Genomic DNA, 27181 nt, shown 5'->3' with positions numbered 1-27181 from the left:
TTGTAATCCTCAAAAAGCATGGAGAAAAGGACATGAATAGTGCCCCTCTTTATCCAAAATTAGCCTTTTAAGACTTACATTCACCTTCACTCGATAAAAATGAAGTTTTATTTGCATACCCTACTCAATGTAGCTATCGTGGTAATTACAACACTGAAGAGAAAGTATACATTTATGTGTTCCCAATGAGCATCAGGATTCTAGAGTATGATTTTGTTGAAATCACTGAGCCAAAAGGTCAAGTTGATCCCCTCCTCCAATGTCATGGTTGCACTATCCCCATCATCTTGAAGTTGTTCCAAAACACAAAGCACTCAAATTCTTCATACAGTGGATGATGGTCCACATTATATCCACCCCCTTCGAACCTACACATCCCTTGAATGTGCCACACTATGTAGCCACCTAGATCATACCCCCATATGATCATTGACCAAGTGAGGATGTGCATAAAAAAACTCCCACTAGGATCAAAACCTTGAATCACAAGTATTTTTAGTAATGCATATCAAACTTGATTTCTCCCTCCTAGGTCATAAGAAGGCATGGATAATGCAAGACATGACAGTACCAAATAAACCTCCACAAGTGAATCTACAATCTGAATAGCTCCGCCATGATCAAATGGAAAACTCAATTCCCATTGCAACATCATGAATCCCATAGCTTTGCATATATAAACCCTTACAAACCTTAGCTTTCTGAGATGCATACACTCTTCTCAGACTTTAAGAGTATACTTATAGTCATCCTAGGTTATGTTGTACATCTATCGTATCTCTTGAGCTTGATATTTAAACTCACTTAATGCATTGAAAATATTCAATCTTCTACTCTGGGATATCAAACAATTGGATTATCTCATAAAAAATAGTATACTCTTGTATTATCCAATGAAAGAAATGGTACAACATAGGCACACCCTAGGACTACACCCTCATGATGCCACACAAGTGAGGGTTCACCACTAGGTATAGGGAATCATACAAAACTAAGTAGGGCTTCCAATCACTACTACTCCCTATATAGGTGCATTCATAGGCAATGCCATGGTATATCTACAATGCCTTAGCGATATCTGCATATCATGGGACTTGTGTCACCATAGTAAAAAGTGACACATTGCAAAAATAAACTTCAGCACCTTCCTCCTTATCTGATGTTAGTAATCATGAAAGATGATTTGCTAGAATATAAGCTCTTCCAGGATGAATAGCTGTTTGAAATCAAAATCTTGAAACAATAATATCCATCAAAGTGCCTACCCATGAAGTTTTACTTTATTAAGAAAATACTTTATTGCTTCATGATCCGTCTCCATAGTAGTATAATTCTTCTCTACATCACTTGAATTTCAACTTGTGTAATAAATCAAATTGGATTAGAACTTGGTTATGCCCATTAAATCCATCCATAAAAGGAGATAGCTCATGACCTGCACCTTTGTCAAGCACTTGATCCGTGAATGGCAGAGACAAATGATCATTTTGCACATAAATTCAAATATTCTTGCTCTTCTTATTCGACACTTCTGCATACGCAGGGTTGGGTCCTTCGTTGTCATTGGCATACAAGATTTTGTACCTAGTTCTAGATCAATATAATGCTAACAAAGTTCAACTTTGATAACATTAAGGTCCTTATATGACTACTCAAGCCCACCAATATGTGTTTGTGACACCTTTTTGAACCTTTCTCGATCATGAAATTCTAATTAAGCTCCTAGATCTAGGTATTTAGCTTCCACCATTTCCACTTTAATTAACTCCACTTTCAGTTCTTCAACATACAGTGAAATATTTTGTGAGGTTTAAATGTGGGCACATCTTTAGATATTTCCATCAAAACCTGTTCAAGAAAATGATGCCTTGCCCATTATTCTTGTACTTTTTTCCTTGAATTTATTGAATTTACCAAGGGAGAAGCCTTATAAGAAACAATAGCTAACTTGTTCTCAATGTTACTAATTTCTATTTTATAAGCATGTGATACATTCGGTAAAGGTCTTGTGGTATGACTTTCTTACTTTCTACTAGAATAACCCATAATAGTTTTGAAATTCTTACTAGTCTTTACTTTGAATGAGACCTTAATAGAGCCATTTGCAAACAAAAATTGCTCTTGATCACGTGGTGATTGTGCATATAGAGTTTGATGATAGGATTGTAATACCATGTTATGCTTTTCCAAGCATTTTTTGTCAATTGAACTCGAGTACCATTATTTTCTTTTAAGCTTAAAGTTTAATGAATATAATTATTAATCTTACTTACCTTAGATCTGACAACTTGGATAATGTATACCTTGTTTGAGCTTCGTAAAGTTCTACAGTACCACTGATTCAATCCATCTAAGTTGTAGCTCACTTCTATCTCCATAGACAATAAAATTCATTTTTGTTTTCTTCATGTGAGTCAACATTAGATCATGCACACATCACATGTGCATTTTGATCGATTTAACTCATGTTCCATAGCACCTAGCTAGTTGTCTCCTAGAATGTCAATAGATCTTCCTTTTATTGCCAATTGAATCTTTAAAGAGATAAGAAAACCAAGAAAAACTAGTATGATTTTATGTTGAAAGCTCACTTTCAAAAGTAGAAATAGACTTCTTCTTTCTTTAAAATTTCTCATTTTGCTAGCATTCAAATTGCAAACAAGCCCTTTATAGCTACGCGTTGTGATTTTTGGCATCTGCGGTGATTTCAACCTCCATGTTGGACTTGTAAGTAGTCCTAATGGTAGTATTTAGGTATATTGCAGTTTCGACTATGTTCGTCGTTTACAGGTGCACATGTTACATATTTTGAATCTATAGGATCTCAAGTGTTTGCTAGGTTGCAGACGCAAAAGGCATTTGCATACATTATACAAATTGTGGTTATTGTTGTGCAGTTAGTGAAAAAGGCTGCGTGTTTAGTTGTGGTGCACCTGGTATTAGCTTACTTGCAAATTGTATGTTTTTGCAAGGTTTTCTGTTTTATCAAAATATCTGACAACTTCAACCAGATTGTTAGTGAAAACCTTGATAAAAATAATTTTCATGCATGGAAGTTTTGGATCACAAATTTTTTGAAGGGCAGAGGTGTTTGGAATTACATTCAAGGAGATATGGCAGTAGCACCTGAAGTTCTTGCACAAAATGCTGATGCAGAACAATTAAAGACTAAGAAAGATTGGGAGCAGACAGAGAGTAAAGTCATGTATTGGATGTTTGTCAGTGTTCAAAGTAAATACAAAGGCCAGAAAGTTGTAGCTCAAAGTTAGAGTTGAACCAAGTGAAAAGAGGGAACTTGTCCATTAATGATCATGCCTTGTCAAGATCAAGAGTAATGTGGAAGCTCTTGGATCTATTGGTGTGGTAGTTGATGATAATGATTTTGTGTGTGCATGCTTAGATAGACTTGGAAATGAATACAAGAGCTTTAGGTCATCTATGAATATGAGGGATGATATCCTTGATTTTGCAGAATTGATTTCTATACTAATACTTGAGAAGAAGAACCTTGCAAGAATAAGTTTGAAAATGTGTTTTACTCGACTGGTAGAGGTAGAGGTTGTGGTAGAGGCCAAGGTGGTGATCGTGGTCAAGGTTATGATACACAACAAAATAGAGGAGGACAATCTCGAGGAAGGGAAAGCCAAAGAGGGAAAGTTGTACATTCTAATAGGCAACAAAATTTTGGTGATAGTAGAGAGTGTTGGCATTGTGGTTAAAAAAGCCACATCTATAAAATTTACTTTAAAAAAAAGAAGCTAAAATTAGAAATGGAAAAAAGTAGCAAGGTAACTATGTATCTAGTAGTAGTAGAAACAATGATGATAGAAGTGAATAGTTATTTGTTATGCAATACTTTATGAATGTTATGACTGTTTATACTTCATCAAAGAATAATATATGGTATGTAGATTAAGGTGCCTCTAACCACATGACATATCATGAAGAGTGGTTTAGAGAGATATGCAGTCCAGAGTCATTGGGCTATGTGGAGACAAGGGATGATATGGCTCACTTCATTACTCATGTTGAATATGTTCCTTCGAGTATGTAGGATTTCAAAACTAAGTATTTGGCTAATGTGTTGTATGTACCAAATATTACAAAAAAATAGATTTTTATTGGTCAAATGGTAGAACACGGATTGTAGGTTGGGTTGATGGCTATTATATAAAAGATCTCAAAAATGATTGTAGGTTGATTACAAAAGGAAAGCATGTTGGTAGATTGTTTACTCTTGATGTAAGTCTATGTGAAATGGACACTACCATGTTTGCACAATGTTTAGGTGTTATGAATGATATTGAAATTTGACATGAGAGAATTGGTCATGTGAATGTGTAGCGGCTGAAAGGCATGCATGCAAAACAAATTGTGGATGGCTTGCCCAAGTTTAGGGTTGATAGGATGCATAAAGTATGTGAAGCATGTCAATTTGTAAAGTAAGCAAGGCATGTGTTTTCACATGAAAAGCACATATGCAAGAAGTCACTTAAATTAATACATTCTGATGTGTGGGATTCTACAAAGACTACAATTTTGAGTGGTTCTAGGTATTATGTTTTATTCATTGATGATCACAAAGTATGGGTTTACTTTATGCATGAGAAAAGTGAGGTGTTTACTCACTTTAAAAGCTTTAAGGCTTTGGTTGAGGAGACATGGTTGCATATTAAATATCTAAGGTCAAATGGAGGGGGAGAATATCCCTCTAATGTGTTTTTTTATTTTTTGTAGAAAAATGATATACATAGGCAGTATATATGTAGATATACTTTGTAACAAAATGGAGTTGCTTAACGAAAAAACATGCATATTATAGAGGTGGCTCGTGCACTCATGTCAGAAAGAAACTTGCCTCATTACTATTGGGCTGAAGCATTTTCTACTATTATATATATTATGAACAGGACACCTACTGTAGTATTGTACATTGTATGACACCTGAAGAGAAGTTTATGGGTAGAAATCCAAAATTTGTCCTATCTAAAAGTATTAGGATATATTACTTATGTGCATATTCCTAATAAGTTGCGTAGTAAATTGAATCCCAAAGCAAAAAAAAAGTGCATTTTTTGAATATTCCCTTGAGCAAAAGGGACATAGATATTATAACCCTATTATGCATGAGATAAGAGTTAGTAGAGATGTTGTTTTTGATGAAATGAGTACATGATATAGCAATGTGAAGAATGCAGTTGGGATTGATGAGCATAAGAGCATGACTGTACAAAAAATAAGTTACCAGTCATAGACATTGATGAGTGGACCACAAGAGCCCACTAATCATGGTTTTGTTGATAGACCTTGGAGTGGCAAATTGAGGTCATAGGTTACTCCACCAAGTACATCATAGATCTCAAGACAAGGTGAAGAGAAAGTTGGGAACTCACCTATTGTGACAGATGTATCATTAGGTTTCTCTCATGTTGATGTTGATTCAAATGGCTCTGAGCAGAGTTTGGATAAGGATTTTGAAATATCTTCTATTAAAACACCTTGTGTGCGAAAGGCACAAGAGAATGCTAAAGAACTTGGTAATGTTCAAGGTCCACGTAGGTCGAGTAGAGTGAGAAAGTGAATGTATCAAGATTAATATATGATAGTTATGTATCTCATCAATATGCATATAAGGCTAAGATTGTGCAAGAGGTGGAGTCCACTTGTTTTGAGGATATAGTGGGTAATGTGAATTGGAGTCGTGACATGAATGAAAAAATGGCTACACTTATGGATATGACATATGAAAGTTGGTGCCCTTACCTGAAGGCAAGAAAGCTATTGGTTACAAATGGGTTTACAAGGTCAAGCATAAGCCATATTGATCTATTGAGCACTATAAATATGACTAGTTGTTAAAGGATATGCATAGACTCATGGCTTTGATTATGAGGAGACCTTTGCTTTGGTGGCTAAAATGGTCATTATAAGGGCTATCATAACAATGGCTACATCAAAAGATTGGATCATACACCAAATGGATGTTAAGAATGCCTTCATGTAGGGGGAGTTGTAAGAGGAAGTTTATGCGGAGGAATCACTTGGTTATGTGAATAAGAGTCATCCAAATTATGTATGTCGGTTTTATAAGACCTTGTATAGGGGATAAAGCAAGCACTTAGGACATGACATGACATAATTGTAGAATATCTTGTCAACATTGGATTTTTGCAGAGCATAGGAGGCTGATCACTCACTCCATGTATGTGAGAGTGATGCATGTATTATGGTCATTACTATATATGTGGATGATTTGATCATTGTGGGGGATACTGAAATAGATATTGACAATGTGAAGAGTCTTCTCAAGACTAAATTTGAGATGAAGGATTTGGAAGAGTAATGTTATTTTCTCGGCATAGAAATAATCAAGACTCCATAGGGTATATGGTTGTCATAGAGACAATATGCATTGGACTTCATTTTTGTCAAGTGAAGGTTAATGTAAGCCTTAGAAGGCTAACTTTGGATAGAGGGGGGATACTATTCTCCTTGCAATCCAGGATAGTTGAATCATTAGTCGACCTTCTAGGATGCGATTCCAAAGCCACCTCCCTTGGTATACTGTATATTGCAGCTTCGTCTATGCATCTGACTCCTATAGCAAATGACATTTTCAATATTCAATCCAAGTACTAGACTTGTTGGCTACCTCCATGGGTATGCCTCATCCTTAACACCTTGACGTTAGCAACAAGCGATCTTCATCGACAATCCTTTGAGTGATGTGATCTTTCATCCTAACCGGATGGGGATGTGAGTATGGGTTGCCCTCCTATATTTACCAATAGAGCATGTCAAAGGGGGGATTGAGTGTAACTAGTATTCTCTTTAATCAATTCTTGAGAGGTTAGAAAATCGAGGGACCTTTGACCATTGGAGCTAGGTATGTTTTCATTTCTCTATGCACACAACACAGGATGAACCTCCTCCATCATCACAATACCCACATCACTCTATTCGGTGCATTGCACTACAAGGCTCCCTGGCCTTCCTTCTTACACCTATGCCAAATGGGTTGGGACTAAATGATACACCATCAACTGTGCATGTTGGCATACTCCTTCTGAATCATCCCTCTTATTGATTTCTCAACCGACTGTGAGATATGGGTTTCAATTATTATCCATCGAGTGATGTGAGTTATGGGGTGAGTGCTTGATCTATCATCTTCACATGAGTGATTGTTGACATGCATGATGTATTCTTCATCACATTGACACCTAAATCGGAGTTCTTCATCACAGCAATGCTACCTCCCTAGGTGCTGCTATATGGTCCCTAACATGCTGGATGAGTGTGATATGGTAAGCTGTGGTACCTTCTACTGACGACTACGACCCTTCATGTCTCAATGATGGTTAACCACCTCAAGCATCTGCATATGGGGCCAAGTTTTTCTAACTCTACCCCCTTTGTTTACAAGTGTCGATCATGTTTTAAGTGTGGGCATGTTAGAGTCCAGATTTTTGTCATGTCTTAGGCTCTTATTGCTTAGTACCCCCTCCCTAGTGTAAGGTCTTAAGTGTGGGGAAGCATCCCTGCATATCTATCTTACACACCTTCATGGAAATACCCCTATCTAATCACTCATGTATACCATGTCCTAATTTTTTCCTAATGGGGTTTCTTCCCTACCCACCCATCCTCTTTTCATCCCACCCTCGGGGTCGTTCATTATCTGTTTGTTTTTATCATTTGTTTTGCCACTTTTCCATGTGAACGCATCCTACATTCATCAAAATTAAAATTTGATCCTATAGCTTTTTTGTCCCTTTGAATTTTCCATTTTTCTTTTTATAGTCCTCAGTTTCAAGCTATGTTTTCTGAGCTACTAATTTTTGAATCATTTTTTGCGATTGGAACATGTTTCCATGCGAACATACATTTTTCACTTCAGAATAGTGATTTGATGTGACAACCATGTCCGATACATTTCCTTTTACATTTTTTGTTTTTATTTCTCATCATTTCGGTGCATGGTTTGTCTATTATTAATTATTACATATTTTCAGGTATTCTCATGTGTGATTTTTGCTCTTTTTTCATGTGAACTAGCCCTGATCTCCTTGAAATTCAACTCCAATTAGATAGCCTTATCTGACTTGCTCCCTTGCACAATTTTTCTTTTCTCTCCATCATGTTCTAACCCACCCATTTTGTATTATTAATTGTTTTTATTGTTTTTTCCATGTAAACGTATCTTTCATGCACCGGAATCATATTCCAATGTGACATTCCTGTTGCCTACCATTCACTAGACATTTTTCATTGTTATTGCCCCTTGTTTCGACTTATAGATGGTTGGAAATTAATTTTTGTTTAGATTTTTTGTGGTGTTTTTACCATTTTTCCCATATGAATGGGTCCTATTCTCATTGGAACTGCATTTTGACATGATATGCCTATCCAACTCCTCATTATGATAATTTTCTTCTTTTCTCATTTCATTCTGACTGACAGATTTTGCGAAATTAATTTTTGTGTGATTTTTTGTGGTCGTTTTTTTATTTTTTCCGCGTGAACCCCATCTTTTTTGACAAATGTGTCGGACGCATTGTCCATGCCATTCCTCCTGTCAACCCACTCAATTTTTCTTTTTATGGCATCTTCATTTGATGCTCAAATCTTTCTGAAATAATATTTACATTTTTATGGCATCTTCATTTGATGCTCAAATCTTTTTGAATTAATATTTACATTTTCATCCCCTATACATTGCGTAAATGATCCATTTTTGCCTCGATACATGTGCCTCGCTGTCACAATGTGGGGTTCCATCACTCGAATCCTCACCCGCCCTCGGCCATTCCCATTGTCGCAAAATTTTTTACCCCCCACCCACATTCCTGTGCGGTACAGGGGTACACTTTATATATTTTTTAAACAAACTCATAATCCTAATAATAATCATACTAATTTTAAAAAAATTTAAAAAAATCCCTCCTCCCAACCATCATGTCGACCCTCCCCTCCTCTCTCTCTCTCTTTCTCCCCTGCTATGTGCTCTCTTATCTCTCCCTTGCCATCCTCCCTCCTCCCTCTCCCCTACCTTCTCGTTCTCTTTCTCCTCCCTCTTTTCTTCATCCCTCTCTCCTCCTGCTTTCCTCCCTTTTTCCTCCCTCCTCTCTTTCTCCCTCCCTCTCTCCTCCATTTCTCCCTCCTTTTCCTCTTCCCTACCATTGCTGCTTGCCGTCGCTAGGTTTTTGCTGCCCGCCACCATCATGGTCCTCGTCACTTGTCCCGCCACCGTGCGCTTGGCCACTTGTGTGCACAACACCCTCATCACTTGCCACTGCCGCTGCCTGCAGCCATTCTTCCTGCCACCACCTCGACTTTCTCCACATCGCTGCCTCTACCCCGCCGCCCTCCTATCCCTCCCTCCCCCCCCCAACAAATCTTAATCCCCCCTACCCCATATTCACCCTATTAACTGTACCCCCTATCCCCGAATATTACTTTTCCCCCTTCCCCTGTTTATTCTACTTCTTCCCCGCATGACCGCCCTCTTCTTACCCTTCATGCGACATTCACGTACCACCTATGTAGGGCCCGTTCGCGTGTAGGGTTTTCGTGCTCGTGAGTAAGTGTTCATGTTAGTGGTCGTTTATGTGTGTGGACATTTATGTGTGAGGGCGTTCATGTTAGTGGTCATTTATGTGTGAGGACATTTTCATCCCCTGCGTGTTGTGTAAGTGATCCGTTTTTGCCTCGATACATGTGCCTCACCTTTGCGATGTGGCATTCCATCATCATCACTCAGATTCTCACCCGCCCTCGGCCGTTCCCATTCGCACAAATTTTTTTACCCCCCGCTCACATTCCTATGCGGGACGAGGGTACGCTTTATATATATATTAACCAAACTCATAATCCTAATAATAATCATACTAAATTTTTAAAATTTTTAAAAAATCCCTCCCCCAACCGTCACGCCAACCCTCCCCTCCTCTCTCTCTCTCTCTCTCTCTCCCATGCTGTGTGCCCTCTTATCTCTCCCTCGCCATCCTCCCTCCTCCCTCTCCCCTACCTTCTCCTTCTCTCCCTCGTCCTACCTCCCTCCCTCCCTCTCTCCTCCCGCCTTCCTCCCTTTTTCCTCCCTCCTCTCTTTCTCCCTCTTCTCTCCCTCCTTCTCTCCTCCGTTTCTCCCTCCTCTTCCTCTTCCCTACCATTGCTGCTTGCCATTGCTTGGTTTTTGATGCCTGCCACAATCATGGTTCTCCTCGCTTGTGCCGCCACTATGCACTCAATTGCCTATGTGCGCAATGCCCTCATCACCTACCACCACCGCTACCTACAGTCATCCTTACGGCCGCCTCCTCATCTCTCTCCACCTCGCCGCCTTTTCCTCGCCGCCCTCCTACCCTTCCCCACACCCCCCCCCCCCCCCCCCCCCATAAACCTTAGTTCCCCCTAACCCATATTCTCCCTATTAACCTTACACCCCTACCCCCAAAATTACTTTTCCCCCCTTCCCCTAGTTATTCTAATTCTCCTCCGCGTGACCGTCCTCTTCTTACCCTTTGTGTGACGTTCGTGTGCGGGGTTTTGCTGCTCATGAGTGTTCGTGTTAGTGGTTGTTTATGTGTGAGGACGTTTGTGCAGTCTTTTTCGTGCCATGGTGAGCTTAGAGCAGTTCACACACAGTAAAACATAGTCCAAACCTAAGTATATGCATTTTTGTATTTTTTACTTGCAAAAATATTTTTTAAAAATTTGAAGAAAATCATAAAACTCAAAATAAATAATTAAAATTTACAAAAATAGCAAACCAAATTTGATAATTTTCTAAAAATCTTAATCCCTTTGTTAGCATATTTGTAGCCTTCATCGTAATCTTTAGTTCCACAAACTCCTCTTGCTCTACACATTCACCTTAATTGCTTGAGCTTCACTAGCTCATCCTCAAGCTACAATTATGGAACTAGGAGCTCCTTTGTTATTTTTATACTAGAATTACTCACATGTATAATGTGTTAAAAGGGTTTTTCATAGTTCATAAAATGCATCTATTTTCTATCATGTCTAGCCTAATAACTTCAACACATTAGAATTAATAGCTAGAGTAATAAGGATCTAACCTCTGGTTGGCCTAGTAGGGTCCATGCCTCATCGGCCCTATGAGGCATTAGCCGGTGTCAATTCTGGTAGGCCTAGTAGGGTCCGCACCTCTCCCCATGCCTCATAGGGCCGTTATGGTAAACACCATGTGCAATTTGGAGGACCGTTTAGCCAAATTTTGAACTAATATTCTAAGTTTCAGCCCAGTGATGGGTCTGTGATGTGCCTTTAGATTGCTCAACGCTTTGCGTTTAGGTCTCTGGGTCTCGTTGCTGCCTACTTCAAGCTGCTAAGCGGCTACTCCCTATGATTTCATCTCTTCCGTGTGCTAGAATTAAGCTCTGAGTGTCAGAAGGACTTTCGACAGTTTGCGCTACTGAGCTCTAGCCGGGTCAAGTTAAATTTCTGAGAATTTGATAAAAATTTACACTCGGCCCAGCTGGTCCAAATTGCAGGGTCCGAGTGGGTCACTCGGACGACGGGCCAAGGGCCAAATTCGGGACTCGGACAAGGTAGACTCGGACGAGATCACTCAAACAAGGTCAGTCGAACGGGGTCACTCGAATGAGGTCACTCGGACGAGGTCACTCGGATGGGCCAGGCACTTGGGCCGAGGGGCAAATATGACATGTGGCCGAGGGCTGATTAGGGTTTTAAGCCGAGTGGGCCAAGCGAAAGAAGACCGAGGGCCAATTTTGGGACTCTGCCCAAAAGCGGCCACTTGGACGGGCCGAAAGCGGCACGTCGACAACAGCGAGATGTCGATCTTGCTCGATTCTTGCAATTTAACCAATCATAGCTAGCATAAACCTCCAGATCCTATCTAGGGGGATAGGGAAAGGGATTCATATACTTGAATAGAGCAGTAGGCTCGTCGATGGCGAGATCAGAGCGAATCGTGCGATGGCTCTCTCTCTCTCTATCTCTCTCTCTCTCTCTCTATGAAATGGTCACAAATGAGCTCTCCCTTGGCCTCTTGGCTCTTATGCCCCTTCTCGGGTATGGTGTTGATGCCCCCAATCACTCACTTGCCAATCTTAAGCATCACAAGCAAGTTTTTTACCATTTTTTGCACGATTTTTGCCCTGTTTTGCAACAGTAAACCCTAATGCTTATTTTCTTTGTTTTTATTTGTTTTCTCCTACTCTAATGCATCCAATTCACAAAGTAAATACCTACACTACTCCATCTCACAACATAAATCTCAAAAAATAAAAAAACTTACTTGCCAAGGAGATCGAATACCATCTCCAATCCCCTTGCTTCCTACCTATCTACCTCAAGCACCGGTTCGAGGAAAACCCTACTTCAATGCTCGATTATTCGAAGCACGCAAGCGCTCAAGGCTTGAATCCGTTGGTCCCGACAACGGAACCAAAATATGGGAGCTTTCGCTCGACCGCCAAGACCCATAGACCGCTTATTGTTTCAAGCGTTTTAAGCCGAGCACTAATGGCTACCTCTCACATAGCGGACGCCCCATCCATATCTACGGGTGTAGTGAGCTTACCTCCATGCTGTTCGAGTTACCTCCTCTCCCGCGCACTCTGGTAGCTCCACGATCCAAGTGCAAGCTTCAAGCAAGCTCCACGCTCCAAGATCCATCATCGCGAGCAAGGGAAGAGAAGAGAAGAGAAGAGAAAAAGAGAGGAGAAGATGGAGAGCTTCTCCACCCCACGGTCCCTCACCCTCACACACTCACTCCCTCACACTCTCACACTCCCTCTCTCAAGCACAAGCTCAAGCAAGCAAGAACAAGAAGAGAAGAAGAAGAAGAGAGCCACTTTTTGCCACACACAAGAATGAGCTTCTCATTCACTTTTCAACTTTATATACAAAACCCTAAATCCCTTTTGCACGGTCATCCCCTTTTTTACATGGCCGGCCGTAGCCTAGGCCCTTTTTCCCATTGTCCTTCTATCTTCCTAGCTTCCTGTGGGAGCTTTCACTCAACCGCCAAGACCCACGGACCGCTTATTGTTTCAAGCGTTCCAAGCCGAGCACTAATGGCTACCTCTCACATAGCTGACACGCCATCCATATCTACGGGTGTAGTGAGCTTACCTCCGTGCCATTCAAGTTACCTCCTCTCTCGTGCACTCCGATAGCTCCACGATCCAAGTGCAAGCTTCAAGCAAGCTCCATCCTCAAGCTCCATGCTCCAAGCTCCATTGCCGCGAGCAAGAGAAGAGAAGAGAAGAGAAGAGAAGAAGAGAGGAGACGATGGAGAGCTTCTCCTCCTCGGTCCCTCACCCTCACACACTCACTCCCTCACACTCTCACACTCCCTCTCTCAAGCACAAGCTCAAGCAAGCAAGAAGAAGAAGAAGAAGAAGAAGAGGAGGAGAGCTACTTTTGGCCACACACAAGAATGAGCTTCTCATTCACTTTTCAACTTTATATACAAAACCCTAAATCCCTTTTGGGCGGTCATTCCCTTTTTCCCCTTTTTATATGGCCGGCCATAGCCTAGGCCCTTTTTCCCATTGTCATTCTATCTTCCTAGCTTCCATTCCACCACCCGTCTACATTTACAAATTGCAGGGTGAGAGCCCGGTGCTCTTTTACAAGATTTCAGGGTGCGCCTTTTTATTTTAAAATGCGCCTTTCCCCTTTGCCTTTGCCTTGGACTTTTAAGGTTGCCCTTGCGCTTTTGGCCTTTTCTCATTTTCTTTCTTCAGTCGGGCTACCTTTTTCTGCCTTTGCCCTGCGTCTTTTCCACTTCTTTTTGCTTTCTTCGTGTTGGGGTTAACATTACCCCCTCCTAGACGAGTGCTAGTCCCATGGCACTCACCGTCGTAGGTAGCAGGCTGTAGCATGCACCGAAGACGTGGGTGACAAGGACGCCTGTGGTTTCCATGGAGGAGTGTTGGTGGTGGTGTGGCAGAAGGTCCTGGGGCCTATTGGTGGCCTAGGTGGCTGGTGGAAGGTTGTTGGAGTTGGTGGTAGGGCTATGCTGTGTTGGGGATTGCATTGATGGCCAGCACAAGTGTTGGTGTGTTAGGGATTCTGCACATGACGATTCTTTGCAGGCCTGTCGGATGGTAAGGGACAAGCATTCAAAGTTGAGTGTGGATGAAGAGCGAACGACACCTTATACCTACAATTGGAAAACCTCACATATGGTCTCTCCTTAAGGGGTAGTGCTAGTCTTCTTATCGTGCACAAGACATCTTTGATTAGTTTGGGAGACAGGTCGAACTCTAAGCAAGCTGAGAGTATTTTCCTGCACTTGAGGACCCAAACTGTGCATATACTTTGGTGCAGATATTATGTAAGCGCTCGTGCATACTTAGATATTACGTAGTTAGAAGACCGTGGGCTAGTTTCTCATAACAATGTGTGGATGAAGCAAAGTTGTTCGCGTTGAGAAGAAGTACACGTGAAGGTATATGAGACATCCTTTGCATTGTGACTGCACGACGGAGGATAATTGAATATAGGGACACCGCACTTTCTGTAGCTGGAAACTATTGGACTTGCTTGATGAGTACGGTGTACTTTTCATGGCCAATCGTGTGGTGTTTATCACCACCGATTGCAATGGTACTAAGGCAGAGTGCAAAAGAAAATTGTGCAAGTGGGTCAGGGTGACAGGTCTAACCCTAGGCGAGACAAGCTTCCCAGGTATGTCCTGCCCTTGATGTGCCCTGAACAATTGTGGGTGATTGTAGGGGGCTAGGGGACTAAGGACGAAGCCGATCGACCAAGGTCACCACACGTACCTAATTTGAGGACCCCTAGGTGCTGTGCTGTGATCGTGGGTGCTTCTTATTTTTCCATTCATTTCTTTTCCTTTTCTTTTTCTTTTTCTTTCTTCTGCTTTCTCTCTCTTTTTTTTTTTTGCCTGAGTACAACCATTACAATATATTGAGGCTATCAGCCTTTCAATGGGTTGGAAAATGTCAAGCTTCGAAGGCTCCGAAAATGAATAGTACAATGATGATGGTGCCCTAGCCTCGTTGTTAGAGAAGCAATTGGCGAAAGGGGGAGATACACTTGAGCTATTGCAACCCTCCTTGCGGCACATGCGATGTGGGTACAATTGAGGTAACGACTGCCGTGAGCCAACTATAGAGCTTGACCCAGAAAGGGGGCGTGGCCCAGGAATGGTTTGTGGGCCATGCAATGTGGGTGGTTGGCAAGGGTGCTTTCGGCAGCGTGGCTTTGCCGCGGCTCGTTGTGGGGTTGTGGGTGTTGCGGTGCTTGGGTATTGAACATTTTCGCACAAGGACCTGTATTATCCTGCATCCACTTGTCGCTTCATGAGAGCATATGCATTGTGTATGTCGCAACTATAATAAACCAGTGCAATGCAAGGAGACATCACTTATTTGAATTCTATGGTGTTGACTAGACATTTATCACCTGCGCTTGATTAGCTTTTTCTTTTGCTCAAGGCGTGGCATATATTAAACGCAGATATGATAAGTTCATACAAGTCAGGAACATGTCAACACTTAACAAGTCGGAAACACTTAACCATTTAAAAACAAAAAGTCCTGGCCAGTTATCATTTGATAAGCCCTTTGTGCATTATGGGCTACTCGATTTGTACGAGGTGGGGGGAGTCTGGATGGCCAGGTGATTGGGGCTCTGCTCGTGTGGGGCTCCCATGGGGGTGAGCAGGGAACATGTCGGCCGGGACATGAATGGTGTAATCCCGGCCTGCTACCGTCTCCATAATATCTTTAAATAACTCATTAAATTCTTGTCTTTCCCGAGCTGCCCTTTCTGCCTTTGAGTATCTGGGGCCCGCGCAGGAGCTGGGAGTGCGTACCACTAGTGCTGCCACCTGTTGCGCGTTTCGAGTCTCGACTTTCTTGACTCGAGTATTCTTCGGCCTTCGCCCTGGGCAATGTCGCTTAGGGCCTCGCTTCTTGGCATACCTCTTGATGGTGGGCACATAGCGCTCCGGTGGAGGGGCGCGTGCCACATGCTCCCGCCTTGTGCGCAGAGCGTCTTTGCATGCTAGATCTCCATGATCCTCCATGCGTTCCACCGCAAAAGGAAACTTGCAAGACGCACTTCAAGGGTTAAACCTTGATACAGGATACAACTGATTGCATGGAAGGGATTTTAGTGTGGTTTATGAAGCGCATATGACAAGGAGGGAAGGGGTGAGGCATGCGGTGTTTATTGTAGAGGAATGGCCCCCATGCTGATGTTCGCGTTGCCTCCAGTCATTAGCGGATATTAGTTTATGCTAAGTCGCGTGGACTAGTTGTCGTGGAGTGGGACAGGGTACATCCTCGGAAGGATAGACAAAAAAGGGAAAAAGGTGTGTAGGAAGGGACTACACCCTGTCTACACCATCAGAGTTGTTGGTCAAGGCCTCCTATGGCGGCAATACGGGTTGCATGCCCTTCACTTGGAGGTGGGGCTGGTCATGAACGTGACGGTTAAGGGCAGTTCGTCAGCCTCCTCCTCAGGGATGAGTCGCATATGTTCATGCAGGAGCCTGTCGTAGTGCCCGTTAAGATGTTCTTGTTCTTCCCGGAAAGGTCAAGTAATCTCCAGCTGCTCCTTGGGGATCGTGCCCATGTCTGCAAGGACGTAGACACGCGCGACCACTCTGAGCTTAGCCTCCAACTCAGTTAGGCATTCTGCGACACTTCTATGTTCAACGAGGGCTTGCTTGGTTGCTATCTCATGCAAAGTCCTAAGAGTTTCCTTAGGCTTTAGCATGGCTGGGGGCTCAGGTCTAGATGAGCAAGATTGGTCAACGCTAGGATTTCTTATGCTCTTGGGGTTCTCACGGTTCTCCTGAGGTTTTGCTGCTATTTTGTCATGGTTCTCCTCGGATGTGACTGGTACAGATTTGTCACCCTGTTGTGACAGCGTTGTATCCACTCTTGATTGATCAATGTGAGTTCTATTGTCAGTGGATAGAGTGTTGCAAGCAACTGTTGATGGCAACTGTTGCTTTGGTTTGTCAGAGCACACAGATGTGTTTGAGGTTTCACCGCTATTAGGAGAGGCATCAGTGGGTTCATTGGTGGATGGACTCGATGCTTTATTCATCAGCTCTCCAGTGCCCTTCGTCTCAATGTTCTTGGGGTCCACAACCACCTGCAACTGTTGTTGTTTTCTCAGCTTTCTCCTCTTTTTCTTGGTCAATGAAGGTGCCTCTCTCAACGACTCAGGACCTTGGACTAGGTCAACTGGTGATGTGCTTGGTTGGGCCTCGGCATTCTCTTTCTCTAGTGTGTCCTTACGGGACATGGCTGTGGCCTGCTGAATAGCCTCGCTAGGTTGTGAGAGCACAACTACCTCCCTTTTCGGAGAGTCTAGCCATTCAGCCAACTCCCTTGTGTTTAACTCCTCCAGCCTAGGCTTTAGGCACTTTGAAAGTGCTGGAGTTGTCGAGGGATTTGGTTGCGACACCTCCTCCACAGGTAAACTACTAAGGACACGTTCCACAAGGGGCATTGTCACAACCAAAGATTGTGACTGCTGTGGTCTTTGATTGGAAGTAGTGGTGGCTAGTTTAGTGGACTGGCTACCATTGGTAGACTGCGGTGTCAAGTCCTTAGGCAGATCAGAAGTGGTCGTGCCTTTTGTTGTCCTCAGAGTATTCACTTGCATAGATCGAGTATCCGTTGATCTAGCCACGGTGGATTGCACAGACACATCCTTAGGGTGAGAGTTAAGGGTGGTGTCGTGTCCTGCCTCTTGGACATTTGGAAGCTTTGATGTAGGTTGAGATTGGGATTGAGTAGCCGCACTTGACGAGTGCTGTGCTTCCTGTGTCCGTTTAGGGGAAGAGGGTGTAGGAGACTTGGGACTCCTAAGTGGCTTTGACACTAGCTTGGAGATTTGCTCATGGCTGTTAGATGATTTTGCTATTTGCTTTGTTGAGCATTTAACCTTGCCATGAGCAATGTTGTGCCTATGATGCCTGCTATCCTCTTGGGGAATCAAAGGCTCCTTGGGCACTAGTGGCTTTTGCATATCCTCAACGATTACATCTGATCTCTGCTTGTCAAGCACACTAGGCTGAGGATCTACCCTCCAATTGGTTCCGTTGGGTTTCTTGATTTCGACCATGAGGGGCTTAGTCACTCCACTATTTTTGACTTGGGGCTTGGTCTTTCATTTAGATCTCCTCCTACGCTTCTTTGCTCTTGATACGTCCTGGCCTTCAGTCGACAAAGGAGGTCTAACAGGGGGTTTTGGTACCCAAATCCATCGGTTGCCTGCATAATACCCTTGAGCATGTAGCAACGCCTTGGATATCCATCATGGCGTTGTGCTGGCTCTCCATCGACGCCTCCGTCTATAAGGCTTGGACTTCTTTCGTGGTCTTGTACGATATCTGTAAGTCCCAACTCCATCCTTGGCATTGTCTCTTGACCTTCTTATTTCCGGCATGGCCTCACTCACTGGTTCTCGTTGTTCGACCTGTGCTTGTATTAACTCTTTCAACAAGTCCTTACTCTCGTTAGTAGGCTTGACTATTACGTTAGCACCTTCCTTGCCCTTCCCTTGAGGTTCGATGAGGTCACCCTTGCTAAAGGTGGTGACTATTCTCACACTCGGTAGTGTCAGGTGTATCCTCTGTGCTACATAGTCAGCCTTACATTTGGTCGCCCTTTTGAAGGGTCTTCCTAGGAGGGTTTCTTTCCTGCAGCTAGCACTTTTTGGAGGAACGTGGAATAGGATAGGCAAGCTTTCCGTTTCAATTGTCGCAAGGATTTTGCACTTCCCTATGAGTGCTTGTGGGTGTCCCCCATAAGGGCTAAGAGTTGCACTAGTCGGTGTGAGCTCTGGTTGGCCTAGTAGGGTCCATGATTCATAGGTCAAGATGTTAAAATTTGCTCCTTCATCAATCAGAGCATCGATAGTATGCTCTCTTTTCGCGGTGAGTTTGACCCTAAGATAAGTAGGTGGTACTATGTCTTCATCTTCCAGGTCTTGGCTTGTAAATTTAAGCCTTTTGACAGATGCCCTTGAGTTCTCGACTGCCCGACCAGATGTGGATTCTCCACTGCTGTCTTGGATCGTCAGTGCAGTGCTATTCAAGGTACATCTCTCGTCCAGAGTGTCATGTCTAGTCATCTTCGCATTTGTAGCTTGCTGAAGTTGCATTTTGCTCTGACTAGACACGGTTTGAACACAATGTCTTTGTGTTCTCATGGTATGGCCTTTTTGCCCTTGATGGCTAGATTGGCCCATTGATGTTCTAGGGTCTCTGTTTCTCTCTATTCGGGTATGGGCTTTTGGCTGCTCTTTTGCAAGTGAGAATCCATGCTCATGTAGAGCCATTACTTCACTAGGGTCCAATTTGGAGGGCCTGTCACGGCGCGCGTTTTCTCTCCAACCTACTCAGGGGAGGTGCGGAGGGGGCAGAGCCCCCTTTGCAGGGGTCCGGGGGGGGCAGTCCCCCCCGGCCCCGTAGGGCCGTTACGGTAGACGCCATATGCAATTTGGAGGACCGGTTATAGCCAAATTTTGAACTATGTGCTCCCAATTTTAGCCTGGTTATGAATCTCTGATGTGTCTTCAGCTCTACGTAGCCTTGGGGGTCAATCTTGGGGTTTAGATGTATCAAAATTTGTGTTCTAGGTACCTGTCCAATTTTGACAATTTTCTGTCCGATTATCAGAATCGGACGTCCGATCGGCCCAGTGGTCCGATTTTGGTCACGTCCGATTCTGGGAGTCGAATCGAAAAAGTGATCCGATTTTCAAAGTGGTCCGATTTTGGGAATCGGATCGGACAGGGTGGTCCGATTCTAACTGGTCTGATTCTGACTGGTCCGAGTCTGGGACTCGGACGGCTTGGTCCGATTGTGAGTGGTCCGATTATGGACTCGTCCGAGTGTCCGAGTCGGACAAATTGGTCCGAGCGTCCGATTCTCAAAATCGGACGGGTTGGTCTGAGTGCCACGTGGCACGTTCGATCGGGCCGGTCCGATTCCGGGAATCGGATGGTTCGACTCCCGAACTTGGGTGGTCCGATTCTGGGAATTAGACCACAGCGAGTTGGTCCGAGTGCGTCGGCGGCGGGCGCGATTCCCGCACGTTTGTCCCCTTCTCATTGTCTAGTGTACACAATCACCACAGACTTTCTAGATCTGATCAGGGCGCTTGTTGGAAAACACCAGACTCACCTGGAGCAGCACGAATCACCGCCGCCTAGAAACCGGGGCAGCGCTTCCTCGCCCTGTGAACCAGAAGTTCTCTCTCCCTCTCTCTCTCACACAAGGCAAACCAAGGAATTGAGGTCTGTCCTGGCCTCCCAGGCCTCTTAAGGTCCTTTCCCAGCACTGCAGAACCTCACAGCTAGTTCCCTATCCCTGCCTCACCCAGAACTTGAATCTGGTCCCTTGTTTCCCTGTTTTAGCCTGTTATGCAGCAACAGAAAACCCTGCTGTTTGCCTATTTTTTTCTTCTTTTTCTTTGTTTTTTCCTACCCTAAATGCATCCAAATCACAAAATAAATACCTATGCAACTCCATTCCACAACATAAATCTCAGAAAGCAACAAACCTACTTGCCAAGGAGATCAAATACCATCTTCAACCCCCTCGCTTCCTACCTATCTACCTCAAGCATCGGTTCGGGAAAAACCCCTTACTTTGATGCTCGATTCGAAGCGCGCAAGCGCTCAAGGCTTGAATCCATTGTCCCGGCAATGAAACCAAAATGTGGGAGCTTTCACTCAACCGCCAAGACCCACGGACCGCTTATTGTTTCAAGCATTCCAAGCCGAGCACTAATGGCTACCTCTCACATAGCCGACGCGCCATCCATATCTACGGGTGTAGTGAGCTTACCTTCGTGTCGTTCAAGTTACCTCCTCTCCCGCGCACTCCGATAGCTCCACGATCCAAGTGGAAGCTTCAAGCAAGCTCCATCCTCAAGCTCCACGCTCCAAGCTCCATTGCCGCGAGCAAGACAAGAGAAGAGAAGAGAAGAGAAGAAGAGAGGAGACGATGGAGAGCTTCTCCTCCTCGGTCCCTCACCCTCACACACTCACTCCCTCACACTCTCACACTCTCACACTCCCTCTCTCAAGCACAAGCTCAAGCAAGCAAGAAGAAGAAGAAGAAGAAGAAGAGGAGAGCTACTTTTGGCCACACACAAGAATGAGCTTCTCATTCACTTTTCAACTTTATATATAAAACCCTAAATCCCTTTTGGGTGGTCATCCCCTTTTTCCCCTTTTTACATGGCCGGCCATAGCCTAGGCCCTTTTTCCCATTGTCCTTCTATCTTCCTAGCTTCCATTCCACCGCCCGTCTACATTTACAAATTGCACGGGTGAGAGCCCGGCGCTCTTTTACAAGATTTCAGGGTGCGCCTTTTTATTTTAAAACGCGCCTTTCTCCCTTTGCCTTTGCCTTGGACTTTTAAGGTTGCCCTTGCGCTTTTGGCCTTTTCTCCTTTTCTTTCTTCAGTCGGGCTACCTTTTTCCGCCTTTGCCCTGCGTCTTTTCCACTTCTTTTTGCTTTCTTCGTGTTGGGGTTAACACTTCATTTCCATCGCCCGTCTACATTTACAAATTGCACGGGTGAGAGCTCGACACTCCTTGAATTAAACCATGATGCACTTGCGCTCTTTTACAAAAGTTTTGACTTGCGCTTTTCCTTGTACGCCTTTATCTTCCGTTCTCTTTGCCTTGGCCTTTGTCTTCGTCTTCTGTTTTAGCTTTCCGAATTTTCCACCGCCTGGCACTCTTTTACAAGATTTCAAGGTGTGCCTTTGTATTTTAAAATGCACATTTCCCCTTTTGTATTTGCCTTGGACTTTTTAAGGTTGCCCTTGAGCTTTTGGCCTTTCCTCCTCTTCTTTCTTCAGTTGGGCTACCTTTTTTCCGCCTTTGCCCTGTGTCTTTTTTATTTCATTTTGCTTTCTTCGTGTTGGGGTTAACACACACACACACACACACACACACACACACACACACACACACATTAAATGTCAAACAAGGCATGCATAGCTTTCCATTACATAAATAGTTTATGTTTAGTAATATCTCACTTACATTATAGAGATTTAAAATGGGTGCTGAGAACATCCACAAGCAAGACAAGCACATTAGATGAATGCAAGAAAATGCAAAATAATGACTTTGTCCTTAATAGTAATCGTTTGTCAAAAATCATTTGAAATAATTACTTGATGTAGTTGCCTCAATACAAAACCTCCAACATGAGGAAATTGGACCTCAACGAAATCTAAATCTTGCATAACCACTAACACTGTGGTAAATCACTAGGCGGTGGTGGTAAAGTTTGGGAAGGTCCCACACCATTAAGGGTGATGAAGACCATGTCCATGCCCCATGATTGATGTATGTCAAAATGACAATGCACAAACCATACTTCTGATCAAACCACAAAACAACACGTTAATGAAGATGATGTCCTGCATCGCCAAGTACGTTATAAGCAAATGCAATGAAGATGGTGTTTTAGCAATACAAGTTGAAAGCGAGCCTAGTGATCCTATGTAACCAGACGTTCGGTATAAGGAATAAGCCTTCATATGACATGGAAGTAGATCTTGGTGTTAGATTTAAAGGTTTAGTAATATGATTTGAATAATGCTGTACTTAACTTATTGCACATCCCATTGTAGATTTTGGTTAAGCTATAGATTTTGAATGAGAATCTAACCGGGGCACTCCCTAAACTACCCCCAAGGATAGCTTTGAGGGGCAACCTTAACCTAGGGAGAAGATCAGAGTTTGCAAGTTGTTTGCAGGTAACTCTTCCTTGGTAAGGCTAACCCAAATAGTTTGACTATTTACCAAGCAAACCTAACCAAAAAGGTACATAAAAAGCGGTAGGAAATTGAGCAGAAATTTAGGCATTTTATTGAGTGGAACAAGGCAACATAGGGATAATGAAGGTTTGCGAGAGCACATGCTATGTTTACCTGGGTTCATTGCCTGCCATCGGATAGCTGCCCAGCCACCGGGGTAGATAGCTACGGTGTTGCGAGAGTGGGGGTTGACAAGGTTGAAGTTGGCTGGATCAGTGGCGGGGTTAAAGGTGCCAATGCCAGTGCCCACCACATAGAAGCTTTGGCCGTGAAGGTGGATGGGATGCGACTCGAAAAAGAGCGTGGCCGTGTTCTGGTAAATGACCTGAATTCCGAGGAGAACCATTTTAAGTGGCTCATATTCACGGATAAAGTCATGGTTTAAAAAAAAAAAGCTAGTCGTTATCATTATACGATTAATAAACACCACCCCCTCCATCGGGTATTGTCTCCAACAAAGTAACACACCTGAATGGAGCTGTTGAATGGGATCACCCTCACCCTTGTCCCTGGCAATGCTGCCTTGTCTGCCAGATTAACACCAGTGTAATTGTACTGGAACATTGGGACATCTGGGAAATCCAAGGTGTACACTCTCTTTATGTGGTCATAGTAGGCCTGCCATTGCATTCAATCGACTGACGGAATGAGAGATACATCTACCAAGCAGCATGCAACATACATACATATTTACATGCACAACCCCACCCCCATGCACGCACCTGCACGTGTGCACACACACACACACACAAATATAACATGTAAATATGTACTTTGTTGTGGGGATAAGCTAAATTCTTGGCCGGTCCTCGTTTTTAAAATAAGAATTTAGGAGGAGAAGCGCCCGTGTTTCATGGGGATCCACCGGAGGACACGCGCCTTTTCAAACTTTCGGAAGGCTCATTAGCCACATTGCCATTTGCCACGGCACACAAGTGATTAGGCTAGACTTTAGATATGGCCAGACTTTTCTAAGTTCTAGGCGCTGAGAGAGAGAGAGAGAGAGAGAGAGAGAGAGAGAGAGAGAGAGTGTGTGTGTGTGTGTGCGCGTGTGAGGCCCTGCAGAGACAGAGGACCTTGTTGCGATCAGTTGCTTGTTGGTACTGTGGGCCGCTGCAATGGAGGTGCTCCATCGTCGCCATCATCATCATCATCAGAGGTAGTCTTTGTGGCAAGTTTCTCCTAAATAGATAGATGACGCTAACCTGCGCTCGCAGTTCTCTCTCTCTCTCTCTTTCTCTCTCTCTGTCTCTGTGTCTATGGGGTTCCGCATTAATCAACAGCATTCATGTTGCCCTGCAAACTCTAGTGTCAATCCTACTCCTTCTCTTCTAGTGTCCAGGCATGATTTAAATATTTACTCGCAGTTGTCACTTGCAACACCCCGATCACCTGAATTAGGGACAGCCTTGGAGGGTTGACAAAGGTGATGTTGCTCATGGATGATCTGAAGATGGTGCCATTGGGTCCTTGGCACGAGTCGGCGGCACATTGTACACCGCAGTGCCTGCAATCCATGCATAGCCCACGAAGAGTTATGCGATTGAGGGAACAGCTTGATCAAGTTCTCAATGGGATCCTGCTCATTACCATAATGCTTATTAAAACCACGACTGCTGAAGTTTACTAGCTCAAATAGATCGTAATCCATCCTCAAACTCTGCTGGCCGCAGCAGTCATACATATGCCTCTTACCTTGGGCTGAGCAGTTGTATAAGCTTCCAGGCCGCCCATTGATGGTGACGGCATCGGAGATATTGTAAGTGCCTCCCGTTGCTAAGGCTTGGGCAATAATGTCCTCCACATTTGCATTCCACCACTCACCTGAAGAACATTGACTCAAGGTGAATGCATCAAAAAGAACTGTTATAAGTGCTGTAGCGTTAATGGTGGATACATGTTACCTAGGATGAGGGGTTCCATCTCCTTGTGTGGTTTGGGGAAAGGAAAAGGTGCGTTGTGCTTGGGAAGGATGATGAAGGCACCATGGACAGTAGCTCTAAGCCAGCTGAAATGGGCATGCCAAAAGAGGGTGCCCCGCTGTCCGACGACTTGGAAGCGGTGGACATAAGAGTGGCCTGGTTGGATTGGGCATTGTGTGATATAGGCCGGCCCGTCAGCCCATGAAGACAGTACCTGCCTGACTCCATGCCTAGTAAAACACACAATCACACACTGTCACAGTCGAATGCAGAGAAAAGAGATCAGGTTCATGATTATTACGGTCTCAAAAGCCGACTCCAAAGCTGATCTTTCACCAAATGCACATTGCTACCAGAGTTAAAATCCAAATGCAGACGGACATCAGTAATAAGCTTGCAAGTGGGCACTGCAGAGATTGTGGAATTGGGGGAGCCACACAAGAAAAAACAAAAAAGGGAGTTTGTACACATTGGGTGAAAGTGAGCCAGTGGCTTTACTGCGTACTACGTAGGGTTGGATTTGATTCGCAGCTCATGTAAACTAGCCTACATTGTATGTAGTGTTTGCGTGTGCAGTTCAGAGGTGGGCAACCCATATCAGGGATATTATGCACGGTCTGCATATCATAAGAACACAACGTGCATGTGCATGTGCGCACGAGAGGATTTTTATGTTAAGGCTTCAGAGCTGGTCATCCGGTTAGCAACCCAGTCTCGCGACAAACCTCCCCGGGGGCTAATGGGGCCTGGGGATCAGTTGCGGTCGAATTACCAGTGAATAGTGGCATTGTAGGTGACCAGGTTGGTAACATTGACAACCACCTTGTCACCCTCTCTCACGTAGCTAGCTGGGCTCGGGAATTGGCCGTTCACCGAGACCAGGGACTTGGTGTGGCAGAGACGTGTGACGCTCGCAAACTGGATCTGTTCAGCAATAAACAATGGATTACCTCAACTCTACCTGTCGATTAAGGAGGAGACAGTTACATTACAACGGAGAGATCAGTAGGAGAGCTGTTGTCAAAATCAAAATGCAACGTACAGTGAAATGGAAGTATCTAGTCTTGGCAGAAGCAAGCTGGCAAGATTGATCAGAGACAAAGAGGAGGATCAAAGGGAGGATGATGAGGTGGGCAAGGCAGGGGTGCCAGTAGGATGCCATGGTTCGCAGCTCGCTCTCTCTCTCTCTCTCTCGGAGTGGGGAATCGACTCTGACTATCCGATACTAACAGCCTCTGATCTATACTCCACATGCTTCTACTCTTCTCTTCATACGCTCAAGCTCTCTCTCTCTCTCTTCTCCCTCTATGCTCTATTAGGCTTCTACTGGTCTCTTTATAAGCCTTTCCTTTCTAGCCTCCCAGCTGCCTTCAAGTCAAATTGTAGCTCCTGCAAGCAAGGCACTGACGTCCAAGCAGCTCACATAAATTCAATTCCTTTTCAAAATAGGAAGGTAGAATTGGCTTGCCAGCTCTTCGTATCCACTCCAACTAGTTAGCATGGCCCCAAGGGCGCTCCTGCCTAATGGTTGGCGGCCAGCAGCTACGGTGTGAGACGATGCGTCTTTGAAATTACATTTAAGTTGTAACTTGAGTGAGTGGTGGTTGGCCCAACCTTTTCTTGTTTTGTGTTTGTTTCTTCTCTTTTTTCCCTCCCTCTTTTCCTTTCTCCCCCCCTCACTCCTGCGGGTTTCCTCTTTTGATTGCCAGAGTGCTACCTATTCCGGAGTTGTGAATGGCGAACTTCTATAGCATGGCGAGTGCTTCCGGACCGGAAGGCAAGTTTAATAAACTCGGTGAGGTGAAATGTCATCCTTGTGAGTGATTATGGAGACCCACAATAAGCAATATGAGGTTGAGGCCATCCAAGCCTCATCACTTTCCTCCAATATAGCCTATCTCCAAGCTGACAGTGAATCAAAATTGTGACAAGATATTATTCATCAGCATGTTAGGTGACTGACATGAGGATACGTTATTGATTCTATAGCCAGACTACACCCATGTAATCCACCCTTGGTTGTGGCACATTCATGGTGCCACTTTTCTTTCCTTTGCAAGTTCACACTTAGTGACTGTGTGTACATACATTCTGGTACTTTCATTCATGTTGTAGACTTAGTTTTTCTTTTGTGAAGAAAAAGAAAGAAAGAAGAATAAGATTTAGTTCTATCTCTCTGTGTTCTCAAGTCTCCATTGCTTTTGTTAATATGTGCTCTTGGGTGCTTCACCTCTTATTAACCCTAAGTCGAGATGGCGGAAAAAGAAAGGGAAAAGCAAAAAAAAAACATGGAAAAAGAGCAAAGACACGCAGGCGACCTCCAAAGCTAAGCCGGGGCAAAAAGCGCAATTTTAAATGAAAGGCGCCTCAAAGAACTTGGAAAACTCTTGTAAAAGAGCTCCAAGTTCCCTCCTGTGTCAATTG

General features: G+C 43.9%; 1 pseudogene across 1 annotated transcript; it reads right to left on the bottom strand.

Moving 5' to 3' along the window:
- Positions 1–22813: 22813 nt before the first annotated feature.
- LOC148018559 (laccase-4-like) lies at positions 22814–26055 on the bottom strand (annotated as a pseudogene). Its single transcript, XR_015687669.1, has 8 exons — positions 25800–26055; positions 25530–25681; positions 24740–24987; positions 24531–24659; positions 24228–24342; positions 23304–23453; positions 22950–23160; positions 22814–22830 (listed from the first exon to the last, which is right to left on the bottom strand). The product of XR_015687669.1 is annotated as a laccase-4-like (transcript).
- Between the last annotated feature and the right edge of the window lie 1126 nt (positions 26056–27181).

This window comes from Lygodium microphyllum, chromosome 21, assembly GCF_053477565.2.
Source record: "Lygodium microphyllum isolate KBCC chromosome 21, Lygodium_microphyllum_v1.1.10, whole genome shotgun sequence".
Taxonomy (NCBI): Eukaryota; Viridiplantae; Streptophyta; class Polypodiopsida; order Schizaeales; family Lygodiaceae; genus Lygodium; species Lygodium microphyllum.
The sequence above is the reverse complement of the archived record's forward strand: the minus strand, read 5'-3'. Positions and strand labels throughout refer to the sequence as shown.